The following is a 24,415-nucleotide window of genomic DNA, read 5'->3' as shown; positions in this document are numbered from 1 at the left end:
GCTTTGCATGCGAGAGGTAGTGGGATCGATGCCCACATTCTCCAAAGCTCTCTTACTGACTCCTTGCTTGCTTACGATAAGCATGAAGCAGCCATCTCTAGTCTTAAGGGAATCATTTCATGACCTTCAAAGGTCTCTTAGAACATGGTCACTTTGGATTCCTCCAGCAAACAGTTGACATCTTTGCCACATCTCTTTTTACTTTTGGACAAAGACTGTCCATAAGCCGAAGGAAGCAGAGGAAAGTCCAATTCAGTCGAAACTTAAGCATGTCGTGAAGTGGTACACCTATGCTTTTGGACAACGCGTACATGCAAGTTGACACCTACACATTTCCTTCTCCAAATGCTTTATCAGCAAATGAATTGAACATCTAGAGTCTCGAGTTCTGACAATCCCACTGTGAAATCTCACAACAAAACATCAAACAGTTTATGTCTGTTTATAATTTTTCAACAGAATGCACAGGTCATTCAAAAGCTGAGGCTTTCCGCCTAGCTAGGTCGAGTTCATGCCGAAACCTGGGATCGAACCAGGGACCTTTAGATCTTCAGTCTAACGCTCTCCCAACTGAGCTATACCGGCAAGCTGCAGATAAACCACGTCGAGATGCAAACGAAACTTTATCAACGACTGTTACCTTTCCTTAGGTTCTTGCAACATGCTTTCACAGCGTAACGGTTTCGGCACAGTGAAATTCACGGACAGGTACGGCAAGACCTAATTTGGCAATGTTTATCATGATGCCAACATGAGAAAACCTTGTGGGTCAATGCTGGATTCGGTATTATTTCCTAGTCGGGCTGAGCTGATCCGTAAGCTTTCATTAAAACTCCAATCAAAAGGATAAACTCTTGAGAGGGGGATTAGCTCAAGTGGTAGAGCGCTTGCTTTGCATGCGAGAGGTAGTGGGATCGATGCCCACATTCTCCAAAGCTCTCTTACTGACTCCTTGCTTGCTTATGATAAGCATGAAGCAGCCAGCTCTAGTCTTAAGGGAATCATTTCATGACCTTCAAAGGTCTCTTAGAACATGGTCACTTTGGATTCCTCCAGCAAACAGTTGACATCTTTGCCACATCTCTTTTTACTTTTGGACAAAGGCTGTCCATAAGCCGAAGGAAGCAGAGGAAAGTCCAATTCAGTCGAAACTTAAGCATGTCGTGAAGTGGTACACCTATGCTTTTGGACAACGCGTACATGCAAGTTGACACCTACACATTTCCTTCTCCAAATGCTTTATCAGCAGATGAATTGAACATCTAGAGTCTCGAGTTCTGACAATCCCACTGTGAAATCTCACAACAAAACATCAAACAGTTTATGTCTGTTTATAATTTTTCAACAGAATGCACAGGTCATTCAAAAGCTGAGGCTTTCCACCTAGCTAGGTCGAATTCATGCCGAAACCCGGGATCGAACCAGGGACCTTTAGATCTTCAGTCTAACGCTCTCCCAACTGAGCTATTTCGGCAAGCTGCAGATAAACCACGTCGAGATGCAAACGAAACTTTATCAACGACTGTTACCTTTCCTTAGGTTCTTGCAACATGCTTTCACAGCGTAACGGTTTCGGCACAGTGAAATTCACGGACAGGTACAGCAAGACCTAATTTGGCAATGTTTATCATGATGCCAACATGAGAAAACCTTGTGGGTCAATGCTGGATTCGGTATTATTTCCTAGTCAGGCTGAGCTGATCCGTAAGCTTTCCTTAAAACTCCAATCAAAAGGATAAACTCTTGAGAGGGGGATTAGCTCAAGTGGTAGAGCGCTCGCTTTGCATGCGAGAGGTAGTGGGATCGATGCCCACATTCTCCAAAGCTCTCTTACTGACTCCTTGCTTGCTTACGATAAGCATGAAGCAGCCAGCTTTAGTCTTAAGGGAATAATTTCATGACCTTCAAAGGTCTCTTAGAACATGGTCACTTTGGATTCCTCCAGCAAACAGGTGACATCTTTGCCACATCTCTTTTTACTTTTGGACAAAGGCTGTCCATAAGCCGAAGGAAGCAGAGGAAAGTCCAATTCAGTCAAAACTTAAGCATGTCGTGAAGTGGTACACCTATGCTTTTGGACAACGCGTACATGCAAGTTGACACCTACACATTTCCTTCTCCAAATGCTTTATCAGCAGATGAATTGAACATCTAGAGTCTCGAGTTCTGACAATCCCACTGTGAAATCTCACAACAAAACATCAAACAGTTTATGTCTGTTTATAATTTTTCAACAGAATGCACAGGTCATTCAAAAGCTGAGGCTTTCCGCCTAGCTAGGTCGAGTTCATGCCGAAACCCGGGATCGAACCAGGGACCTTTAGATCTTCAGTCTAACGCTCTCCCAACTGAGCTATTTCGGCAAGCTGCAGATAAACCACGTCGAGATGCAAACGAAACTTTATCAACGACTGTTACCTTTCCTTAGGTTCTTGCAACATGCTTTCACAGCGTAACGGTTTCGGCACAGTGAAATTCACGGACAGGTACGGCAAGACCTAATTTGGCAATGTTTATCATGATGCCAACATGAGAAAACCTTGTGGGTCAATGCTGGATTCGGTATTATTTCCTAGTCGGGCTGAGCTGATCCGTAAGCTTTCCTTAATACTCCAATCAAAAGGATAAACTCTTGAGAGGGGGATTAGCTCAAGTGGTAGAGCGCTCGCTTTGCATGCGAGAGGTAGTGGGACCGATGCCCACATTCTCCAAAGCTCTCTTACTGACTCCTTGCTTGCTTACGATAAGCATGAAGCAGCCAGCTCTAGTCTTAAGGGAATCATTTCATGACCTTCAAAGGTCTCTTAGAACATGGTCACTTTGGATTCCTCCAGCAAACAGTTGACATCTTTGCCACATCTCTTTTTACTTTTGGACAAAGACTGTCCATAAGCCGAAGGAAGCAGAGGAAAGTCCAATTCAGTCGAAACTTAAGCATGTCGTGAAGTGGTACACCTATGCTTTTGGACAACACGTACATGCAAGTTGACACCTACACATTTCCTTCTCCAAATGCTTTATCAGCAGATGAATTGAACATCTAGAGTCTCGAGTTCTGACAATCCCACTGTGAAATCTCACAACAAAACATCAAACAGTTTATGTCTGTTTATAATTTTTCAACAGAATGCACAGGTCATTCAAAAGCTGAGGCTTTCCACCTAGCTAGGTCAAATTCATGCCGAAACCCGGGATCGAACCAGGGACCTTTAGATCTTCAGTCTAACGCTCTCCCAACTGAGCCATTTCGGCAAGCTGCAGATAAACCACGTCGAGATGCAAACGAAACTTTATCAACGACTGTTACCTTTCCTTAGGTTCTTGCAACATGCTTTCACAGCGTAACGGTTTCGGCACAGTGAAATTCACGGACAGGTACGGCAAAGACCTAATTTGGCAATGTTTATCATGATGCCAACATGAGAAAACCTTGTGGGTCAATGCTGGATTCGGTATTATTTCCTAGTCGGGCTGAGCTGATCCGTAAGCTTTCCTTAAAACTCCAATCAAAAGTATAAACTCTTGAGAGGGGGATTAGCTCAAGTGGTGGAGCGCTCGCTTTGCATGCGAGAGGTAGTGGGATCGATGCCCACATTCTCCAAAGCTCTCTTACTGACTCCTTGCTTGCTTACGATAAGCATGAAGCAGCCATCTCTAGTCTTAAGGGAATCATTTCATGACCTTCAAAGGTCTCTTAGAACATGGTCACTTTGGATTCCTCCAGCAAACAGTTGACATCTTTGCCACATCTCTTTTTACTTTTGGACAAAGACTGTCCATAAGCCGAAGGAAGCAGAGGAAAGTCCAATTCAGTCGAAACTTAAGCATGTCGTGAAGTGGTACACCTATGCTTTTGGACAACGCGTACATGCAAGTTGACACCTACACATTTCCTTCTCCAAATGCTTTATCAGCAAATGAATTGAACATCTAGAGTCTCGAGTTCTGACAATCCCACTGTGAAATCTCACAACAAAACATCAAACAGTTTATGTCTGTTTATAATTTTTCAACAGAATGCACAGGTCATTCAAAAGCTGAGGCTTTCCGCCTAGCTAGGTCGAGTTCATGCCGAAACCTGGGATCGAACCAGGGACCTTTAGATCTTCAGTCTAACGCTCTCCCAACTGAGCTATACCGGCAAGCTGCAGATAAACCACGTCGAGATGCAAACGAAACTTTATCAACGACTGTTACCTTTCCTTAGGTTCTTGCAACATGCTTTCACAGCGTAACGGTTTCGGCACAGTGAAATTCACGGACAGGTACGGCAAGACCTAATTTGGCAATGTTTATCATGATGCCAACATGAGAAAACCTTGTGGGTCAATGCTGGATTCGGTATTATTTCCTAGTCGGGCTGAGCTGATCCGTAAGCTTTCATTAAAACTCCAATCAAAAGGATAAACTCTTGAGAGGGGGATTAGCTCAAGTGGTAGAGCGCTCGCTTTGCATGCGAGAGGTAGTGGGATCGATGCCCACATTCTCCAAAGCTCTCTTACTGACTCCTTGCTTGCTTATGATAAGCATGAAGCAGCCAGCTCTAGTCTTAAGGGAATCATTTCATGACCTTCAAAGGTCTCTTAGAACATGGTCACTTTGGATTCCTCCAGCAAACAGTTGACATCTTTGCCACATCTCTTTTTACTTTTGGACAAAGGCTGTCCATAAGCCGAAGGAAGCAGAGGAAAGTCCAATTCAGTCAAAACTTAAGCATGTCGTGAAGTGGTACACCTATGCTTTTGGACAACGCGTACATGCAAGTTGACACCTACACATTTCCTTCTCCAAATGCTTTATCAGCAGATGAATTGAACATCTAGAGTCTCGAGTTCTGACAATCCCACTGTGAAATCTCACAACAAAACATCAAACAGTTTACGTCTGTTTATAATTTTTCAACAGAATGCACAGGTCATTCAAAAGCTGAGGCTTTCCACCTAGCTAGGTCGAATTCATGCCGAAACCCGGGATCGAACCAGGGACCTTTAGATCTTCAGTCTAACGCTCTCCCAACTGAGCTATTTCGGCAAGCTGCAGATAAACCACGTCGAGATGCAAACGAAACTTTATCAACGACTGTTACCTTTCCTTAGGTTCTTGCAACATGCTTTCACAGCGTAACGGTTTCGGCACAGTGAAATTCACGGACAGGTACAGCAAGACCTAATTTGGCAATGTTTATCATGATGCCAACATGAGAAAACCTTGTGGGTCAATGCTGGATTCGGTATTATTTCCTAGTCGGGCTGAGCTGATCCGTAAGCTTTCCTTAAAACTCCAATCAAAAGGATAAACTCTTGAGAGGGGGATTAGCTCAAGTGGTAGAGCGCTCGCTTTGCATGCGAGAGGTAGTGGGATCGATGCCCACATTCTCCAAAGCTCTCTTACTGACTCCTTGCTTGCTTACGATAAGCATGAAGCAGCCAGCTCTAGTCTTAAGGGAATCATTTCATGACCTTCAAAGGTCTCTTAGAACATGGTCACTTTGGATTCCTCCAGCAAACAGTTGACATCTTTGCCACATCTCTTTTTACTTTTGGACAAAGGCTGTCCATAAGCCGAAGGAAGCAGAGGAAAGTCCAATTCAGTCAAAACTTAAGCATGTCGTGAAGTGGTACACCTATGCTTTTGGACAACGCGTACATGCAAGTTGACACCTACACATTTCCTTCTCCAAATGCTTTATCAGCAGATGAATTGAACATCTAGAGTCTCGAGTTCTGACAATCCCACTGTGAAATCTCACAACAAAACATCAAACAGTTTATGTCTGTTTATAATTTTTCAACAGAATGCACAGGTCATTCAAAAGCTGAGGCTTTCCGCCTAGCTAGGTCAAGTTCATGCCGAAACCCGGGATTGAACCAGGGACCTTTAGATCTTCAGTCTAACGCTCTCCCAACTGAGCTATTCCGGCAAGCTGCAGATAAACCACGTCGAGATGCAAACGAAACTTTATCAACGACTGTTACCTTTCCTTAGGTTCTTGCAACATGCTTTCACAGCGTAACGGTTTCGGCACAGTGAAATTCACGGACAGGTACAGCAAGACCTAATTTGGCAATGTTTATCATGATGCCAACATGAGAAAACCTTGTGGGTCAATGCTGGATTCGGTATTATTTCCTAGTCGGGCTGAGCTGATCCGTAAGCTTTCCTTAAAACTCCAATCAAAAGGATAAACTCTTGAGAGGGGGATTAGCTCAAGTGGTAGAGCGCTCGCTTTGCATGCGAGAGGTAGTGGGATCGATGCCCACATTCACCAAAGCTCTCTTACTGACTCCTTGCTTGCTTACGATAAGCATGAAGCAGCCAGCTCTAGTCTTAAGGGAATCATTTCATGACCTTCAAAGGTCTCTTAGAACATGGTCACTTTGGATTCCTCCAGCAAACAGTTGACATCTTTGCCACATCTCTTTTTACTTTTGGACAAAGACTGTCCATAAGCCGAAGGAAGCAGAGGAAAGTCCAATTCAGTCGAAACTTAAGCATGTCGTGAAGTGGTACACCTATGCTTTTGGACAACGCGTACATGCAAGTTGACACCTACACATTTCCTTCTCCAAATGCTTTATCAGCAGATGAATTGAACATCTAGAGTCTCGAGTTCTGACAATCCCACTGTGAAATCTCACAACAAAACATCAAACAGTTTATGTCTGTTTATAATTTTTCAACAGAATGCACAGGTCATTCAAAAGCTGAGGCTTTCCGCCTAGCTAGGTCGAGTTCATGCCGAAACCTGGGATCGAACCAGGGACCTTTAGATCTTCAGTCTAACGCTCTCCCAACTGAGCTATACCGGCAAGCTGCAGATAAACCACGTCGAGATGCAAACGAAACTTTATCAACGACTGTTACCTTTCCTTAGGTTCTTGCAACATGCTTTCACAGCGTAACGGTTTCGGCACAGTGAAATTCACGGACAGGTACGGCAAGACCTAATTTGGCAATGTTTATCATGATGCCAACATGAGAAAACCTTGTGGGTCAATGCTGGATTCGGTATTATTTCCTAGTCGGGCTGAGCTGATCCGTAAGCTTTTATTAAAACTCCAATCAAAAGGATAAACTCTTGAGAGGGGGATTAGCTCAAGTGGTAGAGCGCTCGCTTTGCATGCGAGAGGTAGTGGGATCGATGCCCACATTCTCCAAAGCTCTCTTACTGACTCCTTGCTTGCTTATGATAAGCATGAAGCAGCCAGCTCTAGTCTTAAGGGAATCATTTCATGACCTTCAAAGGTCTCTTAGAACATGGTCACTTTGGATTCCTCCAGCAAACAGTTGACATCTTTGCCACATCTCTTTTTACTTTTGGACAAAGGCTGTCCATAAGCCGAAGGAAGCAGAGGAAAGTCCAATTCAGTCAAAACTTAAGCATGTCGTGAAGTGGTACACCTATGCTTTTGGACAACGCGTACATGCAAGTTGACACCTACACATTTCCTTCTCCAAATGCTTTATCAGCAGATGAATTGAACATCTAGAGTCTCGAGTTCTGACAATCCCACTGTGAAATCTCACAACAAAACATCAAACAGTTTACGTCTGTTTATAATTTTTCAACAGAATGCACAGGTCATTCAAAAGCTGAGGCTTTCCACCTAGCTAGGTCGAATTCATGCCGAAACCCGGGATCGAACCAGGGACCTTTAGATCTTCAGTCTAACGCTCTCCCAACTGAGCTATTTCGGCAAGCTGCAGATAAACCACGTCGAGATGCAAACGAAACTTTATCAACGACTGTTACCTTTCCTTAGGTTCTTGCAACATGCTTTCACAGCGTAACGGTTTCGGCACAGTGAAATTCACGGACAGGTACAGCAAGACCTAATTTGGCAATGTTTATCATGATGCCAACATGAGAAAACCTTGTGGGTCAATGCTGGATTCGGTATTATTTCCTAGTCGGGCTGAGCTGATCCGTAAGCTTTCCTTAAAACTCCAATCAAAAGGATAAACTCTTGAGAGGGGGATTAGCTCAAGTGGTAGAGCGCTCGCTTTGCATGCGAGAGGTAGTGGGATCGATGCCCACATTCTCCAAAGCTCTCTTACTGACTCCTTGCTTGCTTACGATAAGCATGAAGCAGCCAGCTCTAGTCTTAAGGGAATCATTTCATGACCTTCAAAGGTCTCTTAGAACATGGTCACTTTGGATTCCTCCAGCAAACAGTTGACATCTTTGCCACATCTCTTTTTACTTTTGGACAAAGGCTGTCCATAAGCCGAAGGAAGCAGAGGAAAGTCCAATTCAGTCAAAACTTAAGCATGTCGTGAAGTGGTACACCTATGCTTTTGGACAACGCGTACATGCAAGTTGACACCTACACATTTCCTTCTCCAAATGCTTTATCAGCAGATGAATTGAACATCTAGAGTCTCGAGTTCTGACAATCCCACTGTGAAATCTCACAACAAAACATCAAACAGTTTATGTCTGTTTATAATTTTTCAACAGAATGCACAGGTCATTCAAAAGCTGAGGCTTTCCGCCTAGCTAGGTCAAGTTCATGCCGAAACCCGGTATTGAACCAGGGACCTTTAGATCTTCAGTCTAACGCTCTCCCAACTGAGCTATTCCGGCAAGCTGCAGATAAACCACGTCGAGATGCAAACAAAACTTTATCAACGACTGTTACCTTTCCTTAGGTTCTTGCAACATGCTTTCACAGCGTAACGGTTTCGGCACAGTGAAATTCACGGACAGGTACAGCAAGACCTAATTTGGCAATGTTTATCATGATGCCAACATGAGAAAACCTTGTGGGTCAATGCTGGATTCGGTATTATTTCCTAGTCGGGCTGAGCTGATCCGTAAGCTTTCCTTAAAACTCCAATCAAAAGGATAAACTCTTGAGAGGGGGATTAGCTCAAGTGGTAGAGCGCTCGCTTTGCATGCGAGAGGTAGTGGGATCGATGCCCACATTCACCAAAGCTCTCTTACTGACTCCTTGCTTGCTTACGATAAGCATGAAGCAGCCAGCTCTAGTCTTAAGGGAATCATTTCATGACCTTCAAAGGTCTCTTAGAACATGGTCACTTTGGATTCCTCCAGCAAACAGTTGACATCTTTGCCACATCTCTTTTTACTTTTGGACAAAGGCTGTCCATAAGCCGAAGGAAGCAGAGGAAAGTCCAATTCAGTCAAAACTTAAGCATGTCGTGAAGTGGTACACCTATGCTTTTGGACAACGCGTACATGCAAGTTGACACCTACACATTTCCTTCTCCAAATGCTTTATCAGCAGATGAATTGAACATCTAGAGTCTCGAGTTCTGACAATCCCACTGTGAAATCTCACAACAAAACATCAAACAGTTTATGTCTGTTTATAATTTTTCAACAGAATGCACAGGTAATTCAAAAGCTGAGGCTTTCCGCCTAGCTAGGTCGAGTTCATGCCGAAACCCGGGATCGAACCAGGGACCTTTAGATCTTCAGTCTAACGCTCTCCCAACTGAGCTATTTCGGCAAGCTGCAGATAAACCACGTCGAGATGCAAACGAAACTTTATCAACGACTGTTACCTTTCCTTAGGTTCTTGCAACATGCTTTCACAGCGTAACGGTTTTGGCACAGTGAAATTCACGGACAGGTACAGCAAGACCTAATTTGGCAATGTTTATCATGATGCCAACATGAGAAAACCTTGTGGGTCAATGCTGGATTCGGTATTATTTCCTAGTCGGGCTGAGCTGATCCGTAAGCTTTCCTTAAAACTCCAATCAAAAGAATAAACTCTTGAGAGGGGGATTAGCTCAAGTGGTAGAGCGCTCGCTTTGCATGCGAGAGGTAGTGGGATCGATGCCCACATTCTCCAAAGCTCTCTTACTGACTCCTTGCTTGCTTACGATAAGCATGAAGCAGCCAGCTCTAGTCTTAAGGGAATCATTTCATGACCTTCAAAGGTCTCTTAGAACATGGTCACTTTGGATTCCTCCAGCAAACAGTTAACATCTTTGCCACATCTCTTTTTACTTTTGGACAAAGGCTGTCCATAAGCCGAAGGAAGCAGAGGAAAGTCCAATTCAGTCAAAACTTAAGCATGTCGTGAAGTGGTACACCTATGCTTTTGGACAACGCGTACATGCAAGTTGACACCTACACATTTCCTTCTCCAAATGCTTTATCAGCAGATGAATTGAACATCTAGAGTCTCGAGTTCTGACAATCCCACTGTGAAATCTCACAACAAAACATCAAACAGTTTATGTCTGTTTATAATTTTTCAACAGAATGCAAAGGTCATTCAAAAGCTGAGGCTTTCCACCTAGCTAGGTCGAATTCATGCGGAAACCCGGGATCAAACCAGGGACCTTTAGACCTTCAGTCTAACGCTCTCCCAACTGAGCTATTCCGGCAAGCTGCAGATAAACCACGTCGAGATGCAAACGAAACTTTATCAACGACTGTTACCTTTCCTTAGGTTCTTGCAACATGCTTTCACAGCGTAACGGTTTTGGCACAGTGAAATTCACGGACAGGTACAGCAAGACCTAATTTGGCAATGTTTATCATGATGCCAACATGAGAAAACCTTGTGGGTCAATGCTGGATTCGGTATTATTTCCTAGTCGGGCTGAGCTGATCCGTAAGCTTTCCTTAATACTCCAATCAAAAGGATAAACTCTTGAGAGGGGCATTAGCTCAAGTGGTAGAGCGCTCGCTTTGCATGCGAGAGGTAGTGGGATCGATGCCCACATTCTCCAAAGCTCTCTTACTGACTCCTTGCTTGCTTACGATAAGCATGAAGCAGCCAGCTCTAGTCTTAAGGGAATAATTTCATGACCTTCAAAGGTCTCTTAGAACATTGTCACTTTGGATTCCTCCAGCAAACAGTTGACATCTTTGCCACATCTCTTTTTACTTTTGGACAAAGGCTGTCCATAAGCCGAAGGAAGCAGAGGAAAGTCCAATTCAGTCAAAACTTAAGCATGTCGTGAAGTGGTACACCTATGCTTTTGGACAACGCGTACATGCAAGTTGACACCTACACATTTCCTTCTCCAAATGCTTTATCAGCAGATGAATTGAACATCTAGAGTCTCGAGTTCTGACAATCCCACTGTGAAATCTCACAACAAAACATCAAACAGTTTATGTCTGTTTATAATTTTTCAACAGAATGCAAAGGTCATTCAAAAGCTGAGGCTTTCCACCTAGCTAGGTCGAATTCATGCGGAAACCCGGGATCAAACCAGGGACCTTTAGACCTTCAGTCTAACGCTCTCCCAACTGAGCTATTCCGGCAAGCTGCAGATAAACCACGTCGAGATGCAAACGAAACTTTATCAACGACTGTTACCTTTCCTTAGGTTCTTGCAACATGCTTTCACAGCGTAACGGTTTTGGCACAGTGAAATTCACGGACAGGTACAGCAAGACCTAATTTGGCAATGTTTATCATGATGCCAACATGAGAAAACCTTGTGGGTCAATGCTGGATTCGGTATTATTTCCTAGTCGGGCTGAGCTGATCCGTAAGCTTTCCTTAATACTCCAATCAAAAGGATAAACTCTTGAGAGGGGCATTAGCTCAAGTGGTAGAGCGCTCGCTTTGCATGCGAGAGGTAGTGGGATCGATGCCCACATTCTCCAAAGCTCTCTTACTGACTCCTTGCTTGCTTACGATAAGCATGAAGCAGCCAGCTCTAGTCTTAAGGGAATCATTTCATGACCTTCAAAGGTCTCTTAGAACATGGTCACTTTGGATTCCTCCAGCAAACAGTTGACATCTTTGCCACATCTCTTTTTACTTTTGGACAAAGACTGTCCATAAGCCAAAGGAAGCAGAGGAAAGTCCAATTCAGTCAAAACTTAAGCATGTCGTGAAGTGGTACACCTATGCTTTTGGACAACGCGTACATGCAAGTTGACACCTACACATTTCCTTCTCCAAATGCTTTATCAGCAGATGAATTGAACATCTAGAGTCTCGAGTTCTGACAATCCCACTGTGAAATCTCACAACAAAACATCAAACAGTTTATGTCTGTTTATAATTTTTCAACAGAATGCACAGGTCATTCAAAAGCTGAGGCTTACCGCCTAGCTAGGTCGAGTTCATGCCGAAACCCGGGATCGAACCAGGGACCTTTAGATCTTCAGTCTAACGCTCTCCCAACTGAGCTATTTCGGCAAGCTGCAGATAAACCACGTCGAGATGCAAACGAAACTTTTTCAACGACTGTTACCTTTCCTTAGGTTCTTGCAACATGCTTTCACAGCGTAACGGTTTCGGCACAGTGAAATTCACGGACAGGTACGGCAAGACCTAATTTGGCAATGTTTATCATGATGCCAACATGAGAAAACCTTGTGGGTCAATGCTGGATTCGGTATTATTTCCTAGTCGGGCTGAGCTGATCCGTAAGCTTTCCTTAATACTCCAATCAAAAGGATAAACTCTTGAGAGGGGGATTAGCTCAAGTGGTAGAGCGCTTGCTTTGCATGCGAGAGGTAGTGGGATCAATGCCCACATTCTCCATAGCTCTCTTACTGACTCCTTGCTTGCTTACGATAAGCATGAAGCAGCCAGCTCTAGTCTTAAGGGAATCATTTCATGACCTTCAAAGGTCTCTTAGAACATGGTCACTTTGGATTCCTCCAACAAACAGTTGACATCTTTGCCACATCTCTTTTTACTTTTGGACAAAGACTGTCCATAAGCCGAAGGAAGCAGAGGAAAGTCCAATTCAGTCAAAACTTAAGCATGTCGTGAAGTGGTACACCTATGCTTTTGGACAACGCGTACATGCAAGTTGACACCTACACATTTCCTTCTCCAAATGCTTTATCAGCAGATGAATTGAACATCTAGAGTCTCGAGTTCTGACAATCCCACTGTGAAATCTCACAACAAAACATCAAACAGTTTATGTCTGTTTATAATTTTTCAACAGAATGCACAGGTAATTCAAAAGCTGAGGCTTTCCGCCTAGCTAGGTCGAGTTCATGCCGAAACCCGGGATCGAACCAGGGACCTTTAGATCTTCAGTCTAACGCTCTCCCAACTGAGCTATTTCGGCAAGCTGCAGATAAACCACGTCGAGATGCAAACGAAACTTTATCAACGACTGTTACCTTTCCTTAGGTTCTTGCAACATGCTTTCACAGCGTAACGGTTTTGGCACAGTGAAATTCACGGACAGGTACAGCAAGACCTAATTTGGCAATGTTTATCATGATGCCAACATGAGAAAACCTTGTGGGTCAATGCTGGATTCGGTATTATTTCCTAGTCGGGCTGAGCTGATCCGTAAGCTTTCCTTAAAACTCCAATCAAAAGAATAAACTCTTGAGAGGGGGATTAGCTCAAGTGGTAGAGCGCTCGCTTTGCATGCGAGAGGTAGTGGGATCGATGCCCACATTCTCCAAAGCTCTCTTACTGACTCCTTGCTTGCTTACGATAAGCATGAAGCAGCCAGCTCTAGTCTTAAGGGAATCATTTCATGACCTTCAAAGGTCTCTTAGAACATGGTCACTTTGGATTCCTCCAGCAAACAGTTAACATCTTTGCCACATCTCTTTTTACTTTTGGACAAAGGCTGTCCATAAGCCGAAGGAAGCAGAGGAAAGTCCAATTCAGTCAAAACTTAAGCATGTCGTGAAGTGGTACACCTATGCTTTTGGACAACGCGTACATGCAAGTTGACACCTACACATTTCCTTCTCCAAATGCTTTATCAGCAGATGAATTGAACATCTAGAGTCTCGAGTTCTGACAATCCCACTGTGAAATCTCACAACAAAACATCAAACAGTTTATGTCTGTTTATAATTTTTCAACAGAATGCAAAGGTCATTCAAAAGCTGAGGCTTTCCACCTAGCTAGGTCGAATTCATGCGGAAACCCGGGATCAAACCAGGGACCTTTAGACCTTCAGTCTAACGCTCTCCCAACTGAGCTATTCCGGCAAGCTGCAGATAAACCACGTCGAGATGCAAACGAAACTTTATCAACGACTGTTACCTTTCCTTAGGTTCTTGCAACATGCTTTCACAGCGTAACGGTTTTGGCACAGTGAAATTCACGGACAGGTACAGCAAGACCTAATTTGGCAATGTTTATCATGATGCCAACATGAGAAAACCTTGTGGGTCAATGCTGGATTCGGTATTATTTCCTAGTCGGGCTGAGCTGATCCGTAAGCTTTCCTTAATACTCCAATCAAAAGGATAAACTCTTGAGAGGGGCATTAGCTCAAGTGGTAGAGCGCTCGCTTTGCATGCGAGAGGTAGTGGGATCGATGCCCACATTCTCCAAAGCTCTCTTACTGACTCCTTGCTTGCTTACGATAAGCATGAAGCAGCCAGCTCTAGTCTTAAGGGAATAATTTCATGACCTTCAAAGGTCTCTTAGAACATTGTCACTTTGGATTCCTCCAGCAAACAGTTGACATCTTTGCCACATCTCTTTTTACTTTTGGACAAAGGCTGTCCATAAGCCGAAGGAAGCAGAGGAAAGTCCAATTCAGTCAAAACTTAAGCATGTCGTGAAGTGGTACACCTATGCTTTTGGACAACGCGTACATGCAAGTTGACACCTACACATTTCCTTCTCCAAATGCTTTATCAGCAGATGAATTGAACATCTAGAGTCTCGAGTTCTGACAATCCCACTGTGAAATCTCACAACAAAACATCAAACAGTTTATGTCTGTTTATAATTTTTCAACAGAATGCACAGGTCATTCAAAAGCTGAGGCTTTCCACCTAGCTAGGTCGAATTCATGCCGAAACCCAGGATCGAACCAGGGACCTTTAGATCTTCAGTCTAACGCTCTCCCAACTGAGCTATTTCGGCAAGCTGCAGATAAACCACGTCGAGATGCAAACGAAACTTTATCAACGACTGTTACCTTTCCTTAGGTTCTTGCAACATGCTTTCACAGCGTAACGGTTTCGGCACAGTGAAATTCACGGACAGGTACAGCAAGACCTAATTTGGCAATGTTTATCATGATGCCAACATGAGAAAACCTTGTGGGTCAATGCTGGATTCGGTATTATTTCCTAGTCGGGCTGAGCTGATCCGTAAGCTTTCCTTAAAACTCCAATCAAAAGGATAAACTCTTGAGAGGGGGATTAGCTCAAGTGGTAGAGCGCTCGCTTTGCATGCGAGAGGTAGTGGGATCGATGCCCACGTTCTCCAAAGCTCTCTTACTGACTCCTTGCTTGCTTACGATAAGCATGAAGCAGCCAGCTCTAGTCTTAAGGGAATCATTTCATGACCTTCAAAGGTCTCTTAGAACATGGTCACTTTGGATTCCTCCAGCAAACAGTTAACATCTTTGCCACATCTCTTTTTACTTTTGGACAAAGGCTGTCCATAAGCCGAAGGAAGCAGAGGAAAGTCCAATTCAGTCAAAACTTAAGCATGTCGTGAAGTGGTACACCTATGCTTTTGGACAACGCGTACATGCAAGTTGACACCTACACATTTCCTTCTCCAAATGCTTTATCAGCAGATGAATTGAACATCTAGAGTCTCGAGTTCTGACAATCCCACTGTGAAATCTCACAACAAAACATCAAACAGTTTATGTCTGTTTATAATTTTTCAACAGAATGCAAAGGTCATTCAAAAGCTGAGGCTTTCCACCTAGCTAGGTCGAATTCATGCGGAAACCCGGGATCAAACCAGGGACCTTTAGACCTTCAGTCTAACGCTCTCCCAACTGAGCTATTCCGGCAAGCTGCAGATAAACCACGTCGAGATGCAAACGAAACTTTATCAACGACTGTTACCTTTCCTTAGGTTCTTGCAACATGCTTTCACAGCGTAACGGTTTTGGCACAGTGAAATTCACGGACAGGTACAGCAAGACCTAATTTGGCAATGTTTATCATGATGCCAACATGAGAAAACCTTGTGGGTCAATGCTGGATTCGGTATTATTTCCTAGTCGGGCTGAGCTGATCCGTAAGCTTTCCTTAATACTCCAATCAAAAGGATAAACTCTTGAGAGGGGCATTAGCTCAAGTGGTAGAGCGCTCGCTTTGCATGCGAGAGGTAGTGGGATCGATGCCCACATTCTCCAAAGCTCTCTTACTGACTCCTTGCTTGCTTACGATAAGCATGAAGCAGCCAGCTCTAGTCTTAAGGGAATCATTTCATGACCTTCAAAGGTCTCTTAGAACATGGTCACTTTGGATTCCTCCAGCAAACAGTTAACATCTTTGCCACATCTCTTTTTACTTTTGGACAAAGGCTGTCCATAAGCCGAAGGAAGCAGAGGAAAGTCCAATTCAGTCAAAACTTAAGCATGTCGTGAAGTGGTACACCTATGCTTTTGGACAACGCGTACATGCAAGTTGACACCTACACATTTCCTTCTCCAAATGCTTTATCAGCAGATGAATTGAACATCTAGAGTCTCGAGTTCTGACAATCCCACTGTGAAATCTCACAACAAAACATCAAACAGTTTATGTCTGTTTATAATTTTTCAACAGAATGCAAAGGTCATTCAAAAGCTGAGGCTTTCCACCTAGCTAGGTCGAATTCATGCGGAAACCCGGGATCAAACCAGGGACCTTTAGACCTTCAGTCTAACGCTCTCCCAACTGAGCTATTCCGGCAAGCTGCAGATAAACCACGTCGAGATGCAAACGAAACTTTATCAACGACTGTTACCTTTCCTTAGGTTCTTGCAACATGCTTTCACAGCGTAACGGTTTTGGCACAGTGAAATTCACGGACAGGTACAGCAAGACCTAATTTGGCAATGTTTATCATGATGCCAACATGAGAAAACCTTGTGGGTCAATGCTGGATTCGGTATTATTTCCTAGTCGGGCTGAGCTGATCCGTAAGCTTTCCTTAATACTCCAATCAAAAGGATAAACTCTTGAGAGGGGCATTAGCTCAAGTGGTAGAGCGCTCGCTTTGCATGCGAGAGGTAGTGGGATCGATGCCCACATTCTCCAAAGCTCTCTTACTGACTCCTTGCTTGCTTACGATAAGCATGAAGCAGCCAGCTCTAGTCTTAAGGGAATAATTTCATGACCTTCAAAGGTCTCTTAGAACATTGTCACTTTGGATTCCTCCAGCAAACAGTTGACATCTTTGCCACATCTCTTTTTACTTTTGGACAAAGGCTGTCCATAAGCCGAAGGAAGCAGAGGAAAGTCCAATTCAGTCAAAACTTAAGCATGTCGTGAAGTGGTACACCTATGCTTTTGGACAACGCGTACATGCAAGTTGACACCTACATATTTCCTTCTCCAAATGCTTTATCAGCAGATGAATTGAACATCTAGAGTCTCGAGTTCTGACAATCCCACTGTGAAATCTCACAACAAAACATCAAACAGTTTATGTCTGTTTATAATTTTTCAACAGAATGCACAGGTCATTCAAAAGCTGAGGCTTTCCACCTAGCTAGGTCGAATTCATGCCGAAACCCAGGATCGAACCAGGGACCTTTAGATCTTCAGTCTAACGCTCTCCCAACTGAGCTATTTCGGCAAGCTGCAGATAAACCACGTCGAGATGCAAACGAAACTTTATCAACGACTGTTACCTTTCCTTAGGTTCTTGCAACATGCTTTCACAGCGTAACGGTTTCGGCACAGTGAAATTCACGGACAGGTACAGCAAGACCTAATTTGGCAATGTTTATCATGATGCCAACATGAGAAAACCTTGTGGGTCAATGCTGGATTCGGTATTATTTCCTAGTCGGGCTGAGCTGATCCGTAAGCTTTCCTTAAAACTCCAATCAAAAGGATAAACTCTTGAGAGGGGGATTAGCTCAAGTGGTAGAGCGCTCGCTTTGCATGCGAGAGGTAGTGGGATCGATGCCCACATTCTCCAAAGCTCTCTTACTGACTCCTTGCTTGCTTACGATAAGCATGAAGCAGCCAGCTCTAGTCTTAAGGGAATCATTTCATGACCTTCAAAGGTCTCTTAGAACATGGTCACTTTGGATTCCTCCAGCAAACAGTTAACATCTTTGCCACATCTCTTTTTACTTTTGGACAAAGGCTGTCCATAAGCCGAAGGAAGCAGAGGAAAGTCCAATTCAGTCAAAACTTAAGCATGTCGTGAAGTGGTACACCTATGCTTTTGGACAACGCGTACATGCAAGTTGACACCTACACATTTCCTTCTCCAAATGCTTTATCAGCAGATGAATTGAACATCTAGAGTCTCGAGTTCTGACAATCCCACTGTGAAATCTCACAACAAAACATCAAACAGTTTATGTCTGTTTATAATTTTTCAACAGAATGCAAAGGTCATTCAAAAGCTGAGGCTTTCCACCTAGCTAGGTCGAATTCATGCGGAAACCCGGGATCAAACCAGGGACCTTTAGACCTTCAGTCTAACGCTCTCCCAACTGAGCTATTCCGGCAAGCTGCAGATAAACCACGTCGAGATGCAAACGAAACTTTATCAACGACTGTTACCTTTCCTTAGGTTCTTGCAACATGCTTTCACAGCGTAACGGTTTTGGCACAGTGAAATTCACGGACAGGTACAGCAAGACCTAATTTGGCAATGTTTATCATGATGCCAACATGAGAAAACCTTGTGGGTCAATGCTGGATTCGGTATTATTTCCTAGTCGGGCTGAGCTGATCCGTAAGCTTTCCTTAATACTCCAATCAAAAGGATAAACTCTTGAGAGGGGCATTAGCTCAAGTGGTAGAGCGCTCGCTTTGCATGCGAGAGGTAGTGGGATCGATGCCCACATTCTCCAAAGCTCTCTTACTGACTCCTTGCTTGCTTACGATAAGCATGAAGCAGCCAGCTCTAGTCTTAAGGGAATCATTTCATGACCTTCAAAGGTCTCTTAGAACATGGTCACTTTGGATTCCTCCAGCAAACAGTTGACATCTTTGCCACATCTCTTTTTACTTTTGGACAAAGACTGTCCATAAGCCAAAGGAAGCAGAGGAAAGTCCAATTCAGTCAAAACTTAAGCATGTCGTGAAGTGGTACACCTATGCTTTTGGACAACGCGTACATGCAAGTTGACACCTACACATTTCCTTCTCCAAATGCTTTATCAGCAGATGAATTGAACATCTAGAGTCTCGAGTTCTGACAATCCCACTGTGAAATCTCACAACAAAACATCAAACAGTTTATGTCTGTTTATAATTTTTCAACAGAATGCACAGGTCATTCAAAAGCTGAGGCTTACCGCCTAGCTAGGTCGAGTTCATGCCGAAACCCGGGATCGAACCAGGGACCTTTAGATCTTCAGTCTAACGCTCTCCCAACTGAGCTATTTCGGCAAGCTGCAGATAAACCACGTCGAGATGCAAACGAAACTTTTTCAACGACTGTTACCTTTCCTTAGGTTCTTGCAACATGCTTTCACAGCGTAACGGTTTCGGCACAGTGAAATTCACGGACAGGTACGGCAAGACCTAATTTGGCAATGTTTATCATGATGCCAACATGAGAAAACCTTGTGGGTCAATGCTGGATTCGGTATTATTTCCTAGTCGGGCTGAGCTGATCCGTAAGCTTTCCTTAATACTCCAATCAAAAGGATAAACTCTTGAGAGGGGCATTAGCTCAAGTGGTAGAGCGCTCGCTTTGCATGCGAGAGGTAGTGGGATCGATGCCCACATTCTCCAAAGCTCTCTTACTGACTCCTTGCTTGCTTACGATAAGCATGAAGCAGCCAGCTCTAGTCTTAAGGGAATCATTTCATGACCTTCAAAGGTCTCTTAGAACATGGTCACTTTGGATTCCTCCAGCAAACAGTTGACATATTTGCCACATCTCTTTTTACTTTTGGACAAAGGCTGTCCATAAGCCGAAGGAAGCAGAGGAAAGTCCAATTCAGTCAAAACTTAAGCATGTCGTGAAGTGGTACACCTATGCTTTTGGACAACGCGTACATGCAAGTTGACACCTACACATTTCCTTCTCCAAATGCTTTATCAGCAGATGAATTGAACATCTAGAGTCTCGAGTTCTGACAATCCCACTGTGAAATCTCACAACAAAACATCAAACAGTTTATGTCTGTTTATAATTTTTCAACAGAATGCACAGGTCATTCAAAAGCTGAGGCTTACCGCCTAGCTAGGTCGAGTTCATGCCGAAACCCGGGATCGAACCAGGGACCTTTAGATCTTCAGTCTAACGCTCTCCCAACTGAGCTATTTCGGCAAGCTGCAGATAAACCACGTCGAGATGCAAACGAAACTTTTTCAACGACTGTTACCTTTCCTTAGGTTCTTGCAACATGCTTTCACAGCGTAACGGTTTCGGCACAGTGAAATTCACGGACAGGTACGGCAAGACCTAATTTGGCAATGTTTATCATGATGCCAACATGAGAAAACCTTGTGGGTCAATGCTGGATTCGGTATTATTTCCTAGTCGGGCTGAGCTGATCCGTAAGCTTTCCTTAATACTCCAATCAAAAGGATAAACTCTTGAGAGGGGCATTAGCTCAAGTGGTAGAGCGCTCGCTTTGCATGCGAGAGGTAGTGGGATCGATGCCCACATTCTCCAAAGCTCTCTTACTGACTCCTTGCTTGCTTACGATAAGCATGAAGCAGCCAGCTCTAGTCTTAAGGGAATAATTTCATGACCTTCAAAGGTCTCTTAGAACATGGTCACTTTGGATTCCTCCAGCAAACAGTTGACATCTTCGCCACATCTCTTTTTACTTTTGGACAAAGGCTGTCCATAAGCCGAAGGAAGCAGAGGAAAGTCCAATTCAGTCAAAACTTAAGCATGTCGTGAAGTGGTACACCTATGCTTTTGGACAACGCGTACATGCAAGTTGACACCTACACATTTCCTTCTCCAAATGCTTTATCAGCAGATGAATTGAACATCTAGAGTCTCGAGTTCTGACAATCCCACTGTGAAATCTCACAACAAAACATCAAACAGTTTATGTCTGTTTATAATTTTTCAACAGAATGCACAGGTCATTCAAAAGCTGAGGCTTTCCACCTAGCTAGGTCGAATTCATGCCGAAACCCAGGATCGAACCAGGGACCTTTAGATCTTCAGTCTAACGCTCTCCCAACTGAGCTATTTCGGCAAGCTGCAGATAAACCACGTCGAGATGCAAACGAAACTTTATCAACGACTGTTACCTTTCCTTAGGTTCTTGCAACATGCTTTCACAGCGTAACGGTTTCGGCACAGTGAAATTCACGGACAGGTACAGCAAGACCTAATTTGGCAATGTTTATCATGATGCCAACATGAGAAAACCTTGTGGGTCAATGCTGGATTCGGTATTATTTCCTAGTCGGGCTGAGCTGATCCGTAAGCTTTCCTTAAAACTCCAATCAAAAGGATAAACTCTTGAGAGGGGGATTAGCTCAAGTGGTAGAGCGCTCGCTTTGCATGCGAGAGGTAGTGGGATCGATGCCCACATTCTCCAAAGCTCTCTTACTGACTCCTTGCTTGCTTACGATAAGCATGAAGCAGCCAGCTCTAGTCTTAAGGGAATCATTTCATGACCTTCAAAGGTCTCTTAGAACATGGTCACTTTGGATTCCTCCAGCAAACAGTTAACATCTTTGCCACATCTCTTTTTACTTTTGGACAAAGGCTGTCCATAAGCCGAAGGAAGCAGAGGAAAGTCCAATTCAGTCAAAACTTAAGCATGTCGTGAAGTGGTACACCTATGCTTTTGGACAACGCGTACATGCAAGTTGACACCTACACATTTCCTTCTCCAAATGCTTTATCAGCAGATGAATTGAACATCTAGAGTCTCGAGTTCTGACAATCCCACTGTGAAATCTCACAACAAAACATCAAACAGTTTATGTCTGTTTATAATTTTTCAACAGAATGCAAAGGTCATTCAAAAGCTGAGGCTTTCCACCTAGCTAGGTCGAATTCATGCGGAAACCCGGGATCAAACCAGGGACCTTTAGACCTTCAGTCTAACGCTCTCCCAACTGAGCTATTCCGGCAAGCTGCAGATAAACCACGTCGAGATGCAAACGAAACTTTATCAACGACTGTTACCTTTCCTTAGGTTCTTGCAACATGCTTTCACAGCGTAACGGTTTTGGCACAGTGAAATTCACGGACAGGTACAGCAAGACCTAATTTGGCAATGTTTATCATGATGCCAACATGAGAAAACCTTGTGGGTCAATGCTGGATTCGGTATTATTTCCTAGTCGGGCTGAGCTGATCCGTAAGCTTTCCTTAATACTCCAATCAAAAGGATAAACTCTTGAGAGGGGCATTAGCTCAAGTGGTAGAGCGCTCGCTTTGCATGCGAGAGGTAGTGGGATCGATGCCCACATTCTCCAAAGCTCTCTTACTGACTCCTTGCTTGCTTACGATAAGCATGAAGCAGCCAGCTCTAGTCTTAAGGGAATCATTTCATGACCTTCAAAGGTCTCTTAGAACATGGTCACTTTGGATTCCTCCAGCAAACAGTTGACATCTTTGCCACATCTCTTTTTACTTTTGGACAAAGACTGTCCATAAGCCAAAGGAAGCAGAGGAAAGTCCAATTCAGTCAAAACTTAAGCATGTCGTGAAGTGGTACACCTATGCTTTTGGACAACGCGTACATGCAAGTTGACACCTACACATTTCCTTCTCCAAATGCTTTATCAGCAGATGAATTGAACATCTAGAGTCTCGAGTTCTGACAATCCCACTGTGAAATCTCACAACAAAACATCAAACAGTTTATGTCTGTTTATAATTTTTCAACAGAATGCACAGGTCATTCAAAAGCTGAGGCTTACCGCCTAGCTAGGTCGAGTTCATGCCGAAACCCGGGATCGAACCAGGGACCTTTAGATCTTCAGTCTAACGCTCTCCCAACTGAGCTATTTCGGCAAGCTGCAGATAAACCACGTCGAGATGCAAACGAAACTTTTTCAACGACTGTTACCTTTCCTTAGGTTCTTGCAACATGCTTTCACAGCGTAACGGTTTCGGCACAGTGAAATTCACGGACAGGTACGGCAAGACCTAATTTGGCAATGTTTATCATGATGCCAACATGAGAAAACCTTGTGGGTCAATGCTGGATTCGGTATTATTTCCTAGTCGGGCTGAGCTGATCCGTAAGCTTTCCTTAATACTCCAATCAAAAGGATAAACTCTTGAGAGGGGCATTAGCTCAAGTGGTAGAGCGCTCGCTTTGCATGCGAGAGGTAGTGGGATCGATGCCCACATTCTCCAAAGCTCTCTTACTGACTCCTTGCTTGCTTACGATAAGCATGAAGCAGCCAGCTCTAGTCTTAAGGGAATCATTTCATGACCTTCAAAGGTCTCTTAGAACATGGTCACTTTGGATTCCTCCAGCAAACAGTTGACATATTTGCCACATCTCTTTTTACTTTTGGACAAAGGCTGTCCATAAGCCGAAGGAAGCAGAGGAAAGTCCAATTCAGTCAAAACTTAAGCATGTCGTGAAGTGGTACACCTATGCTTTTGGACAACGCGTACATGCAAGTTGACACCTACACATTTCCTTCTCCAAATGCTTTATCAGCAGATGAATTGAACATCTAGAGTCTCGAGTTCTGACAATCCCACTGTGAAATCTCACAACAAAACATCAAACAGTTTATGTCTGTTTATAATTTTTCAACAGAATGCACAGGTCATTCAAAAGCTGAGGCTTACCGCCTAGCTAGGTCGAGTTCATGCCGAAACCCGGGATCGAACCAGGGACCTTTAGATCTTCAGTCTAACGCTCTCCCAACTGAGCTATTTCGGCAAGCTGCAGATAAACCACGTCGAGATGCAAACGAAACTTTTTCAACGACTGTTACCTTTCCTTAGGTTCTTGCAACATGCTTTCACAGCGTAACGGTTTCGGCACAGTGAAATTCACGGACAGGTACGGCAAGACCTAATTTGGCAATGTTTATCATGATGCCAACATGAGAAAACCTTGTGGGTCAATGCTGGATTCGGTATTATTTCCTAGTCGGGCTGAGCTGATCCGTAAGCTTTCCTTAATACTCCAATCAAAAGGATAAACTCTTGAGAGGGGCATTAGCTCAAGTGGTAGAGCGCTCGCTTTGCATGCGAGAGGTAGTGGGATCGATGCCCACATTCTCCAAAGCTCTCTTACTGACTCCTTGCTTGCTTACGATAAGCATGAAGCAGCCAGCTCTAGTCTTAAGGGAATAATTTCATGACCTTCAAAGGTCTCTTAGAACATGGTCACTTTGGATTCCTCCAGCAAACAGTTGACATCTTCGCCACATCTCTTTTTACTTTTGGACAAAGGCTGTCCATAAGCCGAAGGAAGCAGAGGAAAGTCCAATTCAGTCAAAACTTAAGCATGTCGTGAAGTGGTACACCTATGCTTTTGGACAACGCGTACATGCAAGTTGACACCTACACATTTCCTTCTCCAAATGCTTTATCAGCAGATGAATTGAACATCTAGAGTCTCGAGTTCTGACAATCCCACTGTGAAATCT

At 43.8% G+C, this 24,415-nt stretch overlaps 27 non-coding genes across 27 annotated transcripts; all 27 read right to left on the bottom strand.

Annotated features, from left to right (window-relative positions):
• Window positions 1–512: 512 nt before the first annotated feature.
• Window positions 513–585, bottom strand: trnaf-gaa (transfer RNA phenylalanine (anticodon GAA)). The gene has a single exon. It is a non-coding gene; the product is annotated as a tRNA-Phe (tRNA).
• Window positions 586–1,401: 816 nt separating this feature from the next.
• Window positions 1,402–1,474, bottom strand: trnaf-gaa (transfer RNA phenylalanine (anticodon GAA)). The gene has a single exon. It is a non-coding gene; the product is annotated as a tRNA-Phe (tRNA).
• Window positions 1,475–2,290: 816 nt separating this feature from the next.
• trnaf-gaa (transfer RNA phenylalanine (anticodon GAA)) lies at window positions 2,291–2,363 on the bottom strand. The gene has a single exon. It is a non-coding gene; the product is annotated as a tRNA-Phe (tRNA).
• An 816-nt stretch (window positions 2,364–3,179) lies between these two features.
• trnaf-gaa (transfer RNA phenylalanine (anticodon GAA)) lies at window positions 3,180–3,252 on the bottom strand. Its single transcript has one exon. It is a non-coding gene; the product is annotated as a tRNA-Phe (tRNA).
• An 817-nt stretch (window positions 3,253–4,069) lies between these two features.
• trnaf-gaa (transfer RNA phenylalanine (anticodon GAA)) lies at window positions 4,070–4,142 on the bottom strand. Its single transcript has one exon. It is a non-coding gene; the product is annotated as a tRNA-Phe (tRNA).
• Window positions 4,143–4,958: 816 nt separating this feature from the next.
• On the bottom strand, window positions 4,959–5,031 carry trnaf-gaa (transfer RNA phenylalanine (anticodon GAA)). The gene has a single exon. It is a non-coding gene; the product is annotated as a tRNA-Phe (tRNA).
• Window positions 5,032–5,847: 816 nt separating this feature from the next.
• On the bottom strand, window positions 5,848–5,920 carry trnaf-gaa (transfer RNA phenylalanine (anticodon GAA)). Its single transcript has one exon. It is a non-coding gene; the product is annotated as a tRNA-Phe (tRNA).
• Window positions 5,921–6,736: 816 nt separating this feature from the next.
• On the bottom strand, window positions 6,737–6,809 carry trnaf-gaa (transfer RNA phenylalanine (anticodon GAA)). Its single transcript has one exon. It is a non-coding gene; the product is annotated as a tRNA-Phe (tRNA).
• Window positions 6,810–7,625: 816 nt separating this feature from the next.
• On the bottom strand, window positions 7,626–7,698 carry trnaf-gaa (transfer RNA phenylalanine (anticodon GAA)). The gene has a single exon. It is a non-coding gene; the product is annotated as a tRNA-Phe (tRNA).
• Window positions 7,699–8,514: 816 nt separating this feature from the next.
• Window positions 8,515–8,587, bottom strand: trnaf-gaa (transfer RNA phenylalanine (anticodon GAA)). The gene has a single exon. It is a non-coding gene; the product is annotated as a tRNA-Phe (tRNA).
• An 816-nt stretch (window positions 8,588–9,403) lies between these two features.
• Window positions 9,404–9,476, bottom strand: trnaf-gaa (transfer RNA phenylalanine (anticodon GAA)). Its single transcript has one exon. It is a non-coding gene; the product is annotated as a tRNA-Phe (tRNA).
• An 816-nt stretch (window positions 9,477–10,292) lies between these two features.
• trnaf-gaa (transfer RNA phenylalanine (anticodon GAA)) lies at window positions 10,293–10,365 on the bottom strand. Its single transcript has one exon. It is a non-coding gene; the product is annotated as a tRNA-Phe (tRNA).
• Window positions 10,366–11,181: 816 nt separating this feature from the next.
• Window positions 11,182–11,254, bottom strand: trnaf-gaa (transfer RNA phenylalanine (anticodon GAA)). Its single transcript has one exon. It is a non-coding gene; the product is annotated as a tRNA-Phe (tRNA).
• An 816-nt stretch (window positions 11,255–12,070) lies between these two features.
• Window positions 12,071–12,143, bottom strand: trnaf-gaa (transfer RNA phenylalanine (anticodon GAA)). The gene has a single exon. It is a non-coding gene; the product is annotated as a tRNA-Phe (tRNA).
• An 816-nt stretch (window positions 12,144–12,959) lies between these two features.
• On the bottom strand, window positions 12,960–13,032 carry trnaf-gaa (transfer RNA phenylalanine (anticodon GAA)). Its single transcript has one exon. It is a non-coding gene; the product is annotated as a tRNA-Phe (tRNA).
• Window positions 13,033–13,848: 816 nt separating this feature from the next.
• trnaf-gaa (transfer RNA phenylalanine (anticodon GAA)) lies at window positions 13,849–13,921 on the bottom strand. Its single transcript has one exon. It is a non-coding gene; the product is annotated as a tRNA-Phe (tRNA).
• An 816-nt stretch (window positions 13,922–14,737) lies between these two features.
• On the bottom strand, window positions 14,738–14,810 carry trnaf-gaa (transfer RNA phenylalanine (anticodon GAA)). Its single transcript has one exon. It is a non-coding gene; the product is annotated as a tRNA-Phe (tRNA).
• An 816-nt stretch (window positions 14,811–15,626) lies between these two features.
• Window positions 15,627–15,699, bottom strand: trnaf-gaa (transfer RNA phenylalanine (anticodon GAA)). The gene has a single exon. It is a non-coding gene; the product is annotated as a tRNA-Phe (tRNA).
• An 816-nt stretch (window positions 15,700–16,515) lies between these two features.
• On the bottom strand, window positions 16,516–16,588 carry trnaf-gaa (transfer RNA phenylalanine (anticodon GAA)). The gene has a single exon. It is a non-coding gene; the product is annotated as a tRNA-Phe (tRNA).
• An 816-nt stretch (window positions 16,589–17,404) lies between these two features.
• On the bottom strand, window positions 17,405–17,477 carry trnaf-gaa (transfer RNA phenylalanine (anticodon GAA)). Its single transcript has one exon. It is a non-coding gene; the product is annotated as a tRNA-Phe (tRNA).
• An 816-nt stretch (window positions 17,478–18,293) lies between these two features.
• trnaf-gaa (transfer RNA phenylalanine (anticodon GAA)) lies at window positions 18,294–18,366 on the bottom strand. The gene has a single exon. It is a non-coding gene; the product is annotated as a tRNA-Phe (tRNA).
• An 816-nt stretch (window positions 18,367–19,182) lies between these two features.
• trnaf-gaa (transfer RNA phenylalanine (anticodon GAA)) lies at window positions 19,183–19,255 on the bottom strand. Its single transcript has one exon. It is a non-coding gene; the product is annotated as a tRNA-Phe (tRNA).
• Window positions 19,256–20,071: 816 nt separating this feature from the next.
• trnaf-gaa (transfer RNA phenylalanine (anticodon GAA)) lies at window positions 20,072–20,144 on the bottom strand. The gene has a single exon. It is a non-coding gene; the product is annotated as a tRNA-Phe (tRNA).
• Window positions 20,145–20,960: 816 nt separating this feature from the next.
• trnaf-gaa (transfer RNA phenylalanine (anticodon GAA)) lies at window positions 20,961–21,033 on the bottom strand. Its single transcript has one exon. It is a non-coding gene; the product is annotated as a tRNA-Phe (tRNA).
• An 816-nt stretch (window positions 21,034–21,849) lies between these two features.
• On the bottom strand, window positions 21,850–21,922 carry trnaf-gaa (transfer RNA phenylalanine (anticodon GAA)). Its single transcript has one exon. It is a non-coding gene; the product is annotated as a tRNA-Phe (tRNA).
• Window positions 21,923–22,738: 816 nt separating this feature from the next.
• On the bottom strand, window positions 22,739–22,811 carry trnaf-gaa (transfer RNA phenylalanine (anticodon GAA)). Its single transcript has one exon. It is a non-coding gene; the product is annotated as a tRNA-Phe (tRNA).
• Window positions 22,812–23,627: 816 nt separating this feature from the next.
• trnaf-gaa (transfer RNA phenylalanine (anticodon GAA)) lies at window positions 23,628–23,700 on the bottom strand. The gene has a single exon. It is a non-coding gene; the product is annotated as a tRNA-Phe (tRNA).
• Between the last annotated feature and the right edge of the window lie 715 nt (window positions 23,701–24,415).

The sequence above is a fragment of the Brachyhypopomus gauderio genome, unplaced genomic scaffold (assembly GCF_052324685.1).
Source record: "Brachyhypopomus gauderio isolate BG-103 unplaced genomic scaffold, BGAUD_0.2 sc374, whole genome shotgun sequence".
Lineage (NCBI taxonomy): Eukaryota > Metazoa > Chordata > Actinopteri > Gymnotiformes > Hypopomidae > Brachyhypopomus > Brachyhypopomus gauderio.
Note: the sequence above shows the minus strand (reverse complement) of the source record. Positions and strands in the feature narration are given on the sequence as shown.